This window comes from Polistes dominula, unplaced genomic scaffold, assembly GCF_049000335.1.
Source record: "Polistes dominula isolate Pdom_NZ unplaced genomic scaffold, Pdom_raw_medaka contig_20, whole genome shotgun sequence".
Taxonomy (NCBI): Eukaryota; Metazoa; Arthropoda; class Insecta; order Hymenoptera; family Vespidae; genus Polistes; species Polistes dominula.
Genome location: NW_028301147.1, coordinates 5,426,277 through 5,436,204, shown reverse-complemented (window position 1 = coordinate 5,436,204; position 9,928 = coordinate 5,426,277). Strand labels below are relative to the sequence as shown.

The following is a 9,928-nucleotide window of genomic DNA, read 5'->3' as shown; positions in this document are numbered from 1 at the left end:
TTTCTTGATCGTAACTTATTGTTAGTACCCAAAGGTAAAACTTCTCAACGTACACAGTGGATTTCATGAATTACGCATCGTGTTTCGTTTAAAAGCCACGGTTCTAGCGAATAATCGTATATCGTGGATATACGTCAGGCTATCGTAATCCTGTTTGAATAAATCTGCTTGGAAGTTGGTCAATTTATTTACACATATCTATATATGTTCTATCCACTGTGTCGAACTAAAATCGATTGACTTCCCTTTTTTTTTTATATTCGTTTTCTTACAACAGAATTCTAGTAACTATTTCTAAATCCTTATAAGTCGATCGGAAAAATCAATTTTTGTTTCATATAAAAAACCATTTTTATTCCTTATTGACAGCAGGAGCATCCCTTCAGCGTAAAACCATTGGATGACCTTTTAAGGCTAAATGGAATAGGTCAAATGGCATATTCATCCGTATAGAGGTTAGATATAAATCACATACTTTCTATCTCTCTCTCTCTCTCTCTCTCTCTCTCTCTCTCTCTCTCTCTCTCTCTCTTTCTCTTTCTTTCTTTCTTCAAGTTAGGAGATAGGAACCTATCGTTGATATCTCGGTGAAACGACTAGAAATACGAAAGATATTTCCTAGCGTGTGCATGGGTAAGGAAAAAGAAATAAGGATAAGAGTATGGAAAGGTAGGGAGATGAGAAGAAAAAAAAAGAAAATTGGATATTGGACCGACTCAACGTACGAAATCCCCTTAGGCTTGATATTCCCAAAAATTTTTTTTCGAAATCCACCCTACCCAAGAAAAAAGGATGAGTATTAAATCGATAAAAAAAAAACCCTAACACATCGTGGGAAAGATTGAACTATCAGTCGTAACCATTAAAAAATACATATATGTAAATACATATAATATCTGTTTTATGCATATACAAGATGATTCATCTAAAGATACAACCTAAATTGTTTATAATATGCAAATAATAAGCATAAATATTGCACAAGAGGATATTTCAATCTGTTATCTTTTGAAATTGTGTAGACTAAGAGAAAGACTTTTTTTTAATTTTAATTCAATGTAAAATTCATTCAAAAGTATTCTCTTATTATTAAAGCTCTTTGATGTATGCACTTATTATCTTATTTTAATAAAGTCATAGTCTTTTTAGTCACATTACTATTTATCAAAAATACATTAAAAGTCTAAAAATTAAAAATGAAATTAGAACAAATCTTTATACAATAAAAAAATATAATTCAGTATTAATAACAATATCAAATCATTATATTTTTTAATTGAAAAATATGTAAGTAATAAATACTGATGATGATGTGTTTTATAAAAAGAGAATTAGATTCACGTGAAAGAAACGATAGGATTCGAAAATTGGTGTCTTAAAAGAAAGTAATTTAAAAGCTTAAATTTGAGAATTCAAAAGGAGAAAGAGTCCAAGAGATGAAAATTTACTTAAGTAAATTTCAATTTGGTTTCCTTTTATTTCTTGGAATCTTTCGTTTCTTAGAGTGAAAATTAGTTTCCTGTTTTCTTGATTTTATAAAAATCTTTATCAGATTTAAACGAATAAGCAACAAATTTATTTCTCTTCTATCTTTCCTTATAATTTTTTATAAGAATTACGATAACAAATTTCACTTCTAATATTGAAAAAATATTATTTAACACAAATTTTATTCAATTCAATGGAATGAGGAAAAATAAGAGAATAAATAAACATGTAAAGAAAATCTTCGACAAAAAGAAGTCGATTAAATGAGGTTACGTGCACAAATGATCGTGAAATAGCGTTATCTCGCGATGTTTCGTCCTCATTGACCTATCCATTAACACGATCCTGTATCACTTGCTCCTCGTCTATAGAAAGGGATGTAAAATGTATATACGTAGAGCAGCCCCTAAAGCCATGACCATAAGCGTAATCGTTAAGCACACGCGATCGAAATTGATCGTACCAAACAAATCATTGAATGGAAAGTGGAACAATGTTATTATGAGAGCTGAGTAGAAAGTAAAGAAAAATATATATATATATATATTATTTACATATGTACACATATAAAAATCAAAGATAACAAAGTCAGATAAAGAGAGAGGGGGAGAGAGAGAGAGAGAGAGAGAGAGAGATGAAAGAAGTTAGAATATTCGAAATAAGATATGAGTTATTGAATGTAACAAAAGAATATAAACTAACAAGATGTATGTATAATATATATGTTATGTATGTATATATTCTCGTTGTTAAATAGATAGGGATAGATTTGAATGTAACTGTAGAAGAACTAAAAGTACCTATCCTGGAACAAATGTGAAACAAAAAAAAGCGTAGAACGAAGACGATTTGCAAACACTGTGCCACGCCTCGTATTCTCGACAGTGATTGGCATGACGCCAAAATACTGTTAAATCCGACACGCAACGCACTTTTTTCTCGATCAACTTCGTTCCCCATAAACTGCGCTTTCCTTTAAAAACTACCCCTGATATCAGCCAATTTCGACCACAAAATCTCGAGTTAGGTTTTTGCCATTTAAAAAAAAAGGAGAAAAAGTGGTCTGTGTACTATCAACTTTTGACATTGATAAATTCAAAAACTGTGACGTATATACGTAACGGAAGAATCTAAAAAGATATAAATTACACGGTTACTTAATTAATAATACTTTATGAATTTTTGATTGTTGATCTGTCGATAAATAAATAAAGCGTACTTTTTATATGCTTTATAAGATATGAGTATAATTAGTATAGAAATAATAATTATTTTTTTTTTAATAGATATAGATAAGTAAGTACTATGCGATCCTTTTTAATTGTCACTTTCTTCAAGGTATTGATTAAAATCACCCATAATTTCTTTCCTCGAATAATACTTAATTGAAAATCACAATTTTTATTTTCTTAGCTTATCCATATTTCGTATATAAGACTAATTTTTTACAAAATTTTATTTAAATCGCGAAATAAACAAATATTTGTAAAAATTTTATTGTGAAATATCCACTACTATTATTCTTATTACTTCCTGACGCAGGAATAATTCGAGGTTTATGACTTTGTCGGTAGCTTTAATAGCCAATTTTTTGGGATAAAAATCAAGTCGTCAGACGAACTATACCCAATTCACGAACGGACGTAACACAGACCGTTGCTCGCTTTCCCATGGGCATTAAAATTGCACGATTATGGTCGCAGATAACTGGAAAATTACCAGGTTATTTTCTGGCCAGCCGTTTCTCTCTGCTCGCCTTCCTTACCTTTATCTCTTTTCACCCCTACGAAACTATGGAACTTCGATTTACCCCCCTATGGTGAAAACGACGTAAGTACGTGCTGTTAAAACCTTTAAGAATAAAAGAGATAGAGAATATGAGAGAACACATAGTTATGAGAAAAAAAGGGCTTACATTAGTACATAACCATAAGGAATTTGGTACAATGGAATGACTTGATTTTTACAATGTCTAATATAATATACGAAACACAAAACAACAGGATTGTGACGTGTCGTGCGTTCTTTCAAATGTAAACATATTATTTTATACCTAAGATATTCCAGTTATTCCAGTTACAAGTTAACACTCCGTTGAATCCGTGGAAATAGCTAACATTGCATTCCGTTGCTACAAAATTTGATACTTTAAATATTATTCAAAGAAGAATTTCATACACTAAAATAATTAATCTTTCTCAAAGAAAATTTTCTTTTTCACGTTTATAATTTAACATTTCTCGTAACTTATGTATTCATAAAATAGATAGGTATGATAACACACATACACACTCGCACAATTTTAAGACCGTATAAGAAATGGTGTGTATATAAGAATTTATTGTTTGAGAAGACATAGGAGAATGTCTTTATATACGGAGCCTGTAATGCATACAAGTCTGTCCCAAGATACAAATGGTACAACAAGTATTTTTTGGCAAGCCTATGAAACGTTGCTACGAAACATGCTAAAGTACAATGCACGAGAGACACGCATACAAACTGGTATTAGAACGGTATGCTACCATACGTACCAAGGTATACCAAAGCATTCTATCGGTATGTGGGAGGGTATACCACTAGTCTACTGGTTTGGATATCTTATTGGTATGTTGGTATGGGTTTCGTATTCACGTTCGCCAAAAAACATCTAATATCTGGCACGACCAAGAGTCGTCCACCAAAGAATAGCTACATATATCGAAATCGATTGTGGCTTACTCTTTTCTCACTAATATTTTATTAAACGATTTATTTAACATGTATTCTCACATATGTATAAACAGTTTCTTTTCGACTCGTTTCGGTTCGGTTCGGCTCGGATCGATCGATAGGCATCTGATACAGAAAGTAAAATTATAGATAAAACGATAAGTAAATAATCGTAACGGCGAATAAGAAAGTTTTCTTCTCAAAGTCCTCGGTAGGAGGTACGTCTCACAAATTCTCGTCCCGATTTCTTCTTTACTTTTCTCTATTTCTTATTCAACCCCCTTTCGGCATCTCCATCTCTTTTTTCCCATTCGTTTTACTTCGCCAAGATAAGAAGAATTTGATTCGAGGTTCAAAGTTTCAGTAAAAATCCGTTCTTCACAATACCCAATAGCTGGTCAGACCTTGAGAATTTTCCAGTTGGTATAACTCTTCGTATCATCTCCCTTTTTCTCACCATCTTATCTCTCACCTTTTCTTTATCTTTCTATCACTCCTCTTTTTTCTACTACATAACCTTCATCGAGTATATGAGAAGAAGCCAAAATTAAAATCAATTCACGGTGAGATTGAATACTTTTTTAAAGTCTAGACACGTGTGTGTGCGTGTTTACACACTCATGTCTTTGTATTACATAGTATCATAATATTGTATTCAATATATATTTTTACCTATTTATTACCAAACGAATAGAGTAGTCTTCGAGATATACACACAGAAAACAAATTTTTCAAAACTCGATACACAGATACTCTCAAAGATAGTAAGGCAAAAAAACATGAAGCTGAAAAATTCGTATTATTCCACTATGAAATTACTAAATTCTCGAAGATATTAGTAAAACACATTTGTAAAGAAAAAAACGTTAATATTGCATTTAATTTTTCTTATATCATAATATGTTTTATTTACTTGCAAACAAAGATCAAATCGACGCACCATAAATCCTCACTCTGTCTAATATCCCAGAAATATCATAAATTGTTTTTGCTGTTGAAGTAATTCCGAAATAGACATATTCATTATAAAGAATATTTTCTAGAACTGTTATCATTTATATAAAATAATATTAAATAAAATATAAATATTTCTTTTACTTGTTTTTGTTTTACTGATATCCCAGACAATTTTCTACCTCAATATTGCCTGATGAAAAGTGTTTATCTAATCTTAATTTATAGTTTGTATATTGAATTTTGAAACGCTCTGTACAAGATATTGTTTTAACTCGCTAGTATTAACAATCTAAGGTCTTCGAGAAAATTTTCGAAACTTCGTATAAGCTATTAAAAGATAGAGAGAGAAAAATTGAGAAATAAAGGAGGAAGAGAGAGAGAGAGAAAGTCGGATTTAAACGATTTAACGCAGCGTCAAGCTAGAAAATTCATGCATCTCTGAAACCATCAAAATCAACGATAAGTTGAGCGTATCAAAGCCAAAACTCGTTAAATCCTCTCAAACCGTTATTTTAACGGAAAAGATGTAATAGAAGCTCGTTTGGCTATTAAATTAATTCAACGTTCGATCGAAAATATTTCTCAAATTTAAAAGATACACTTTTGTGATACATATTATCATTTTTAACGAAAAAAAAAAAAAAAAAAAAGAGAAAAGAAAAATACAAATCGATTCTTTCGTATGACCGAAAATTCGCATATTTTTCGTTCCATGAAATACAGCCATTTCCATTCATTATTGTTTTCTTTTTTGTACGACCTTAGATAGGCACATAGAATAGCTTACAAATGCAACAAAGTATATGCATCGTATTTCGTCGATAAAGTCAGGATAGCTTTCACATTGCTCGTTCCTGTGGGTATTGGCACTGTACAAGACTATATATGAAAAAAAAAAAAAAAAAGAAAAAGAAAAAATATTTCTATCTGTAATAGCGCATCCATTTCTATCTACCTCTCTATCTCTACTATACAGAAGGACGTGAACATATCTATCTATCTACCCCTGTAGGGCAACGAGAACGCGATAATTCCCCTAGGAGAGATTATCGAGAGAAAATAGCGGTAAAAAGCTCATGCCTTCGCACAGCTTTAACCGGGTGACCGCAATGCAACAACGTATTTCATATACGTATATTCATACACACAATTCTACCAAATATGGTGCATTAAAAATCAACGAAAGAGTAAACACGCTACGCGGAAGCTTTTCAAACGAACGAATAAAACAAAGCTGCATTCATGAATTCGTTTGTTATATATCAATAAGAAAAATTTCGCGTATGTTAAATATTACAAAGGAAATGGGATCTCATAGCAAAATTTTTATATCATCTTTTTTTATCTCTTTTTTTTAGTAAATAAATCATTTTAATATATATTTATATATGAAAGTTAAATCTAATTAGTTATCTCTTTAAAGTATTTTAAAGAGATGCATATTAACAGTATACAATTCAGATGCATAATTAGACAATTAAATTATTATAATCGTGTAAGCGAGAGCGTGTAAAGAACTTAGAACTAAAGGGCTGATATAATACGTCTTTATTCCTTCGCGCCTTACAATGAACTCCCCTTCCTACTATCATTTAACCCTTTTAATATATACACTTCTAGCAAGAAAATGAACATCGCTCTTCGTATCAATCACACATATAACGACTAGTAAACTTGAGAGTCTTCTATGCTTTCCTCAACTGTCAATTGCCCGATTTGACATGCACACATACACACACAATTTACTGAAACTAAAACCTTCCACGCTATTTTTCCAACTGTCTTATTTCGCATATCTACTCACGCACATACGGCATACCGATTACAATCGTATAGAAAAAAAATAATTAAAATCATGAATTAAAAAAGGATTGAGGTAAAAACTACCGTATCTTTAATGCCTTTTCTAAATAAAAAGAAAAGAATACGTTAGTATAAAAATAACTTATGTATTTACTTACATATATAAATATATATGCATGTATGTATGCATTTGAGAATATTTGGTATTGTAAGCAAAATCGTGTACGAACGTGGGTGTGCGCAGAAGTGAAATTCCAGTCGATTTGCTGAAGCAAGTACGACAGTGAATTTACAGACAAATTATGCATAGTACATAGACGAGACAATGTATTCGCCTGGTGGATTATTCTCACTACGACCTATATGAATCTGAGTAATCTTTCATGCATGCATTTCCGCTTGATGTATAATCAATTATCCTTCAATATCTTTTTTATCCGTACACATATAGATAGTGCATGTACATGGTAGATCGTTTGATCAACGAATTCAATTGCAATCAAGATTCGGCCATTACCATTACGTTTATGTTTAGTAAGCGAATTCATGAAAATAAATCGATAAATCAGTTTCAATAATTCTGAAAGCCAGATAATTATTATATTTTGGTTGATAAGTTGAGAAACTAAATTGAACAACACGGATTATATCGAGCAAATAATAGTTTTTTCTAGCACACAACCATAGAATAGCACTAGCAAAGATCCGAGGCACCTGTTGATAGCCCTCGTTAAAGTTTGAAGGAAATAACTTGGCCGCCGCTGGACACGCAAGCTGAAAGATAGCTAAGTAATACTCCAACACGCGAAAAATGGTGCTACCTGTATCATTTGTCAAGTATAAACTGATCGGTTAATCTTTGATGCCATAAATTAACATGAAACTTTGTGACAAGTAAGCGAATACGAACTGAGAAAACAAATGTTTTATGTCTCGGTAATGGAAATCCAAATCTAGCGTAATAAATAGGGATATATACTATACACTATATTATACCTAAGTTATTCTTATATTTAAAGTACTATTTAATCTTCTGGTAATCTACTAGAGGCAAAATTTCATATCTATAGACATTAGTTATTTGATATGTTATTAATGTTCAAACTTTTGAACGAATAAACACTTGAAAATAAAAAGACGAAAAAAAAATAATCGGTAAAAATCAAAGAAAAACAATATTTCAATCATCATCTTTACGACGAGATTAGAATAAATAAATCGTGTCTTGGTAAGAGAGGCAGAACAATGCTACCTACCGATAGACTAATAGACCATCGAGAATTCTATTTCTGAAACGCGTTGGTGCAAGCCGTCGTCAGCATGACTCAAGTTGCGTCTGATTGTCAGCTGTCCATGCGAAAACGAAACAAAACGCCATTGACATAGATTTTCACGACACGAATTAGACTTGTGTGTTTGTATATATACATATATATATATATATAAATAAATTTGTACTTCCGCTGTTAATGAAATGGACAACGAAAGAAGCCGAATTCTTTTCCTTTTTACACGTTAGACACGTTTCTCCAAAAATCGCGTAGAAAAAATAAATTTTCTTTAGTAAAGTAAAATATAAGTTAAAGTTAAAGCTGCGTAAAATAAAGAAATATATTAAATAGGAAAATAGTGAAAAATAAAGTGTTGCGACTTTTTATTTCTTCGCTGTAGTAAAACTTTTTTTTTTAAATCAAAGAAAATACCCATTATATTAAATCATTGATAAACGGGAAACCGTGGGTAAATTCGTCTTACGTTTATTCGTTGCAACCTTAAAATAAGCCGATCAAGGGCCAGACTTGCGCTCAAGCGATCAGCTTTCCCAGAGAGACTTTATCGACTCGTCAATAAAGATTAGAAGAACTCTTCAAATCAAAAGATTGTACATCTGAAGGAATTAACAGTGTTGCTTTTCTTTATTTCTCTCTTTCTTCTTTCAAAATGATGACCAAGTGCATGAAATTTACTTCGAGAAAATAAATGAACAAGGAGAAAGAAATGGCTTTTCCAAGGTAAACTAGTTTTCTTCCCTTTTTTCATTTATCTACCCTTTACCTTATAAAGAAAAGAACGGATAGTTAACGATTACTTGAGGGAAAAAGTAGAAAGTAATTTTCAGTTTTTTTTCTTATAGAGTGTCAGTTAAGAGATACGACTTTGGTCGAAAATAAAAAGATACCTATAGTAAATTTAAATGAAAAAAAGAAAAGGAAATAAGAATTTACAAAAAAAATAATACGTGTGGATTGACAGTGATAATTAGAATGAAAGAATCACTTCACAGCTTTTAGAAATGATGCTTTTTCTGGCAGAATTTAACAAATTCTGGCAAAAGCCCTTTGATATAAAAGGGTTGACAATAGGCTCCGTTAAAATTATCGCTGAGACCTCTGCTTGCGGTGCCTTCAGGCGCTTTGCACAGAGCCAATTACTTTAGAGTTCAGTACATACCCTCCCATGAAACGCATACGCTTGGACATATATTTGAGAAAGAATTCGTATTTTCAGAAATAAAGAAGAATCTATTGATCCATCCATTTAAATTCCTTCAATCGAATTTAAAAACCTATACTTGATCTATTTTTTATCAACAATTCTTTTTACAAAGGTCACAATATTAATTACTTTTTCATTACGTAGATTCCCTACATTAAAGATAGCTCTATTAGTGAACTAATATTATGATCGCGATATTTAAAGTAAAGATCACAAATCGTATAGAATTAGTGTCACTTATTGTGCGAAAATAAAAAGAAGTATTTTTATTTGTAGAAAATCATCAAACGATATTAATACGTTGAATACTTCATTAACTAATGGTTAATCCCATTGGGGGATATAAAATTCTTAATTTTTCGTGGATAAAAAGAAAAAGAAAAAATAATAGACGAGAGACGTGATGGATAAAATATCCAAAAGTTTGATAATAAAAAAGATGTAAAAGAAAAAAAAGAAGAAAGAAATAAAA

General features: G+C 31.1%; 1 protein-coding gene and 1 long non-coding RNA gene across 13 annotated transcripts in view; both read right to left on the bottom strand.

The window, feature by feature from the left end:
- Shal (potassium voltage-gated channel protein Shal) overlaps positions 1–9,928 on the bottom strand; it is a 120,822-nt gene that overhangs the window by 106,923 nt on the left and 3,971 nt on the right. The window lies entirely within an intron of this gene.
- Positions 2,748–9,917, bottom strand: LOC149030938 (uncharacterized). Its single transcript, XR_016178221.1, has 2 exons — positions 3,254–9,917; positions 2,748–3,195 (listed from the first exon to the last, which is right to left on the bottom strand). It is a non-coding gene; the product is annotated as an uncharacterized LOC149030938 (long non-coding RNA).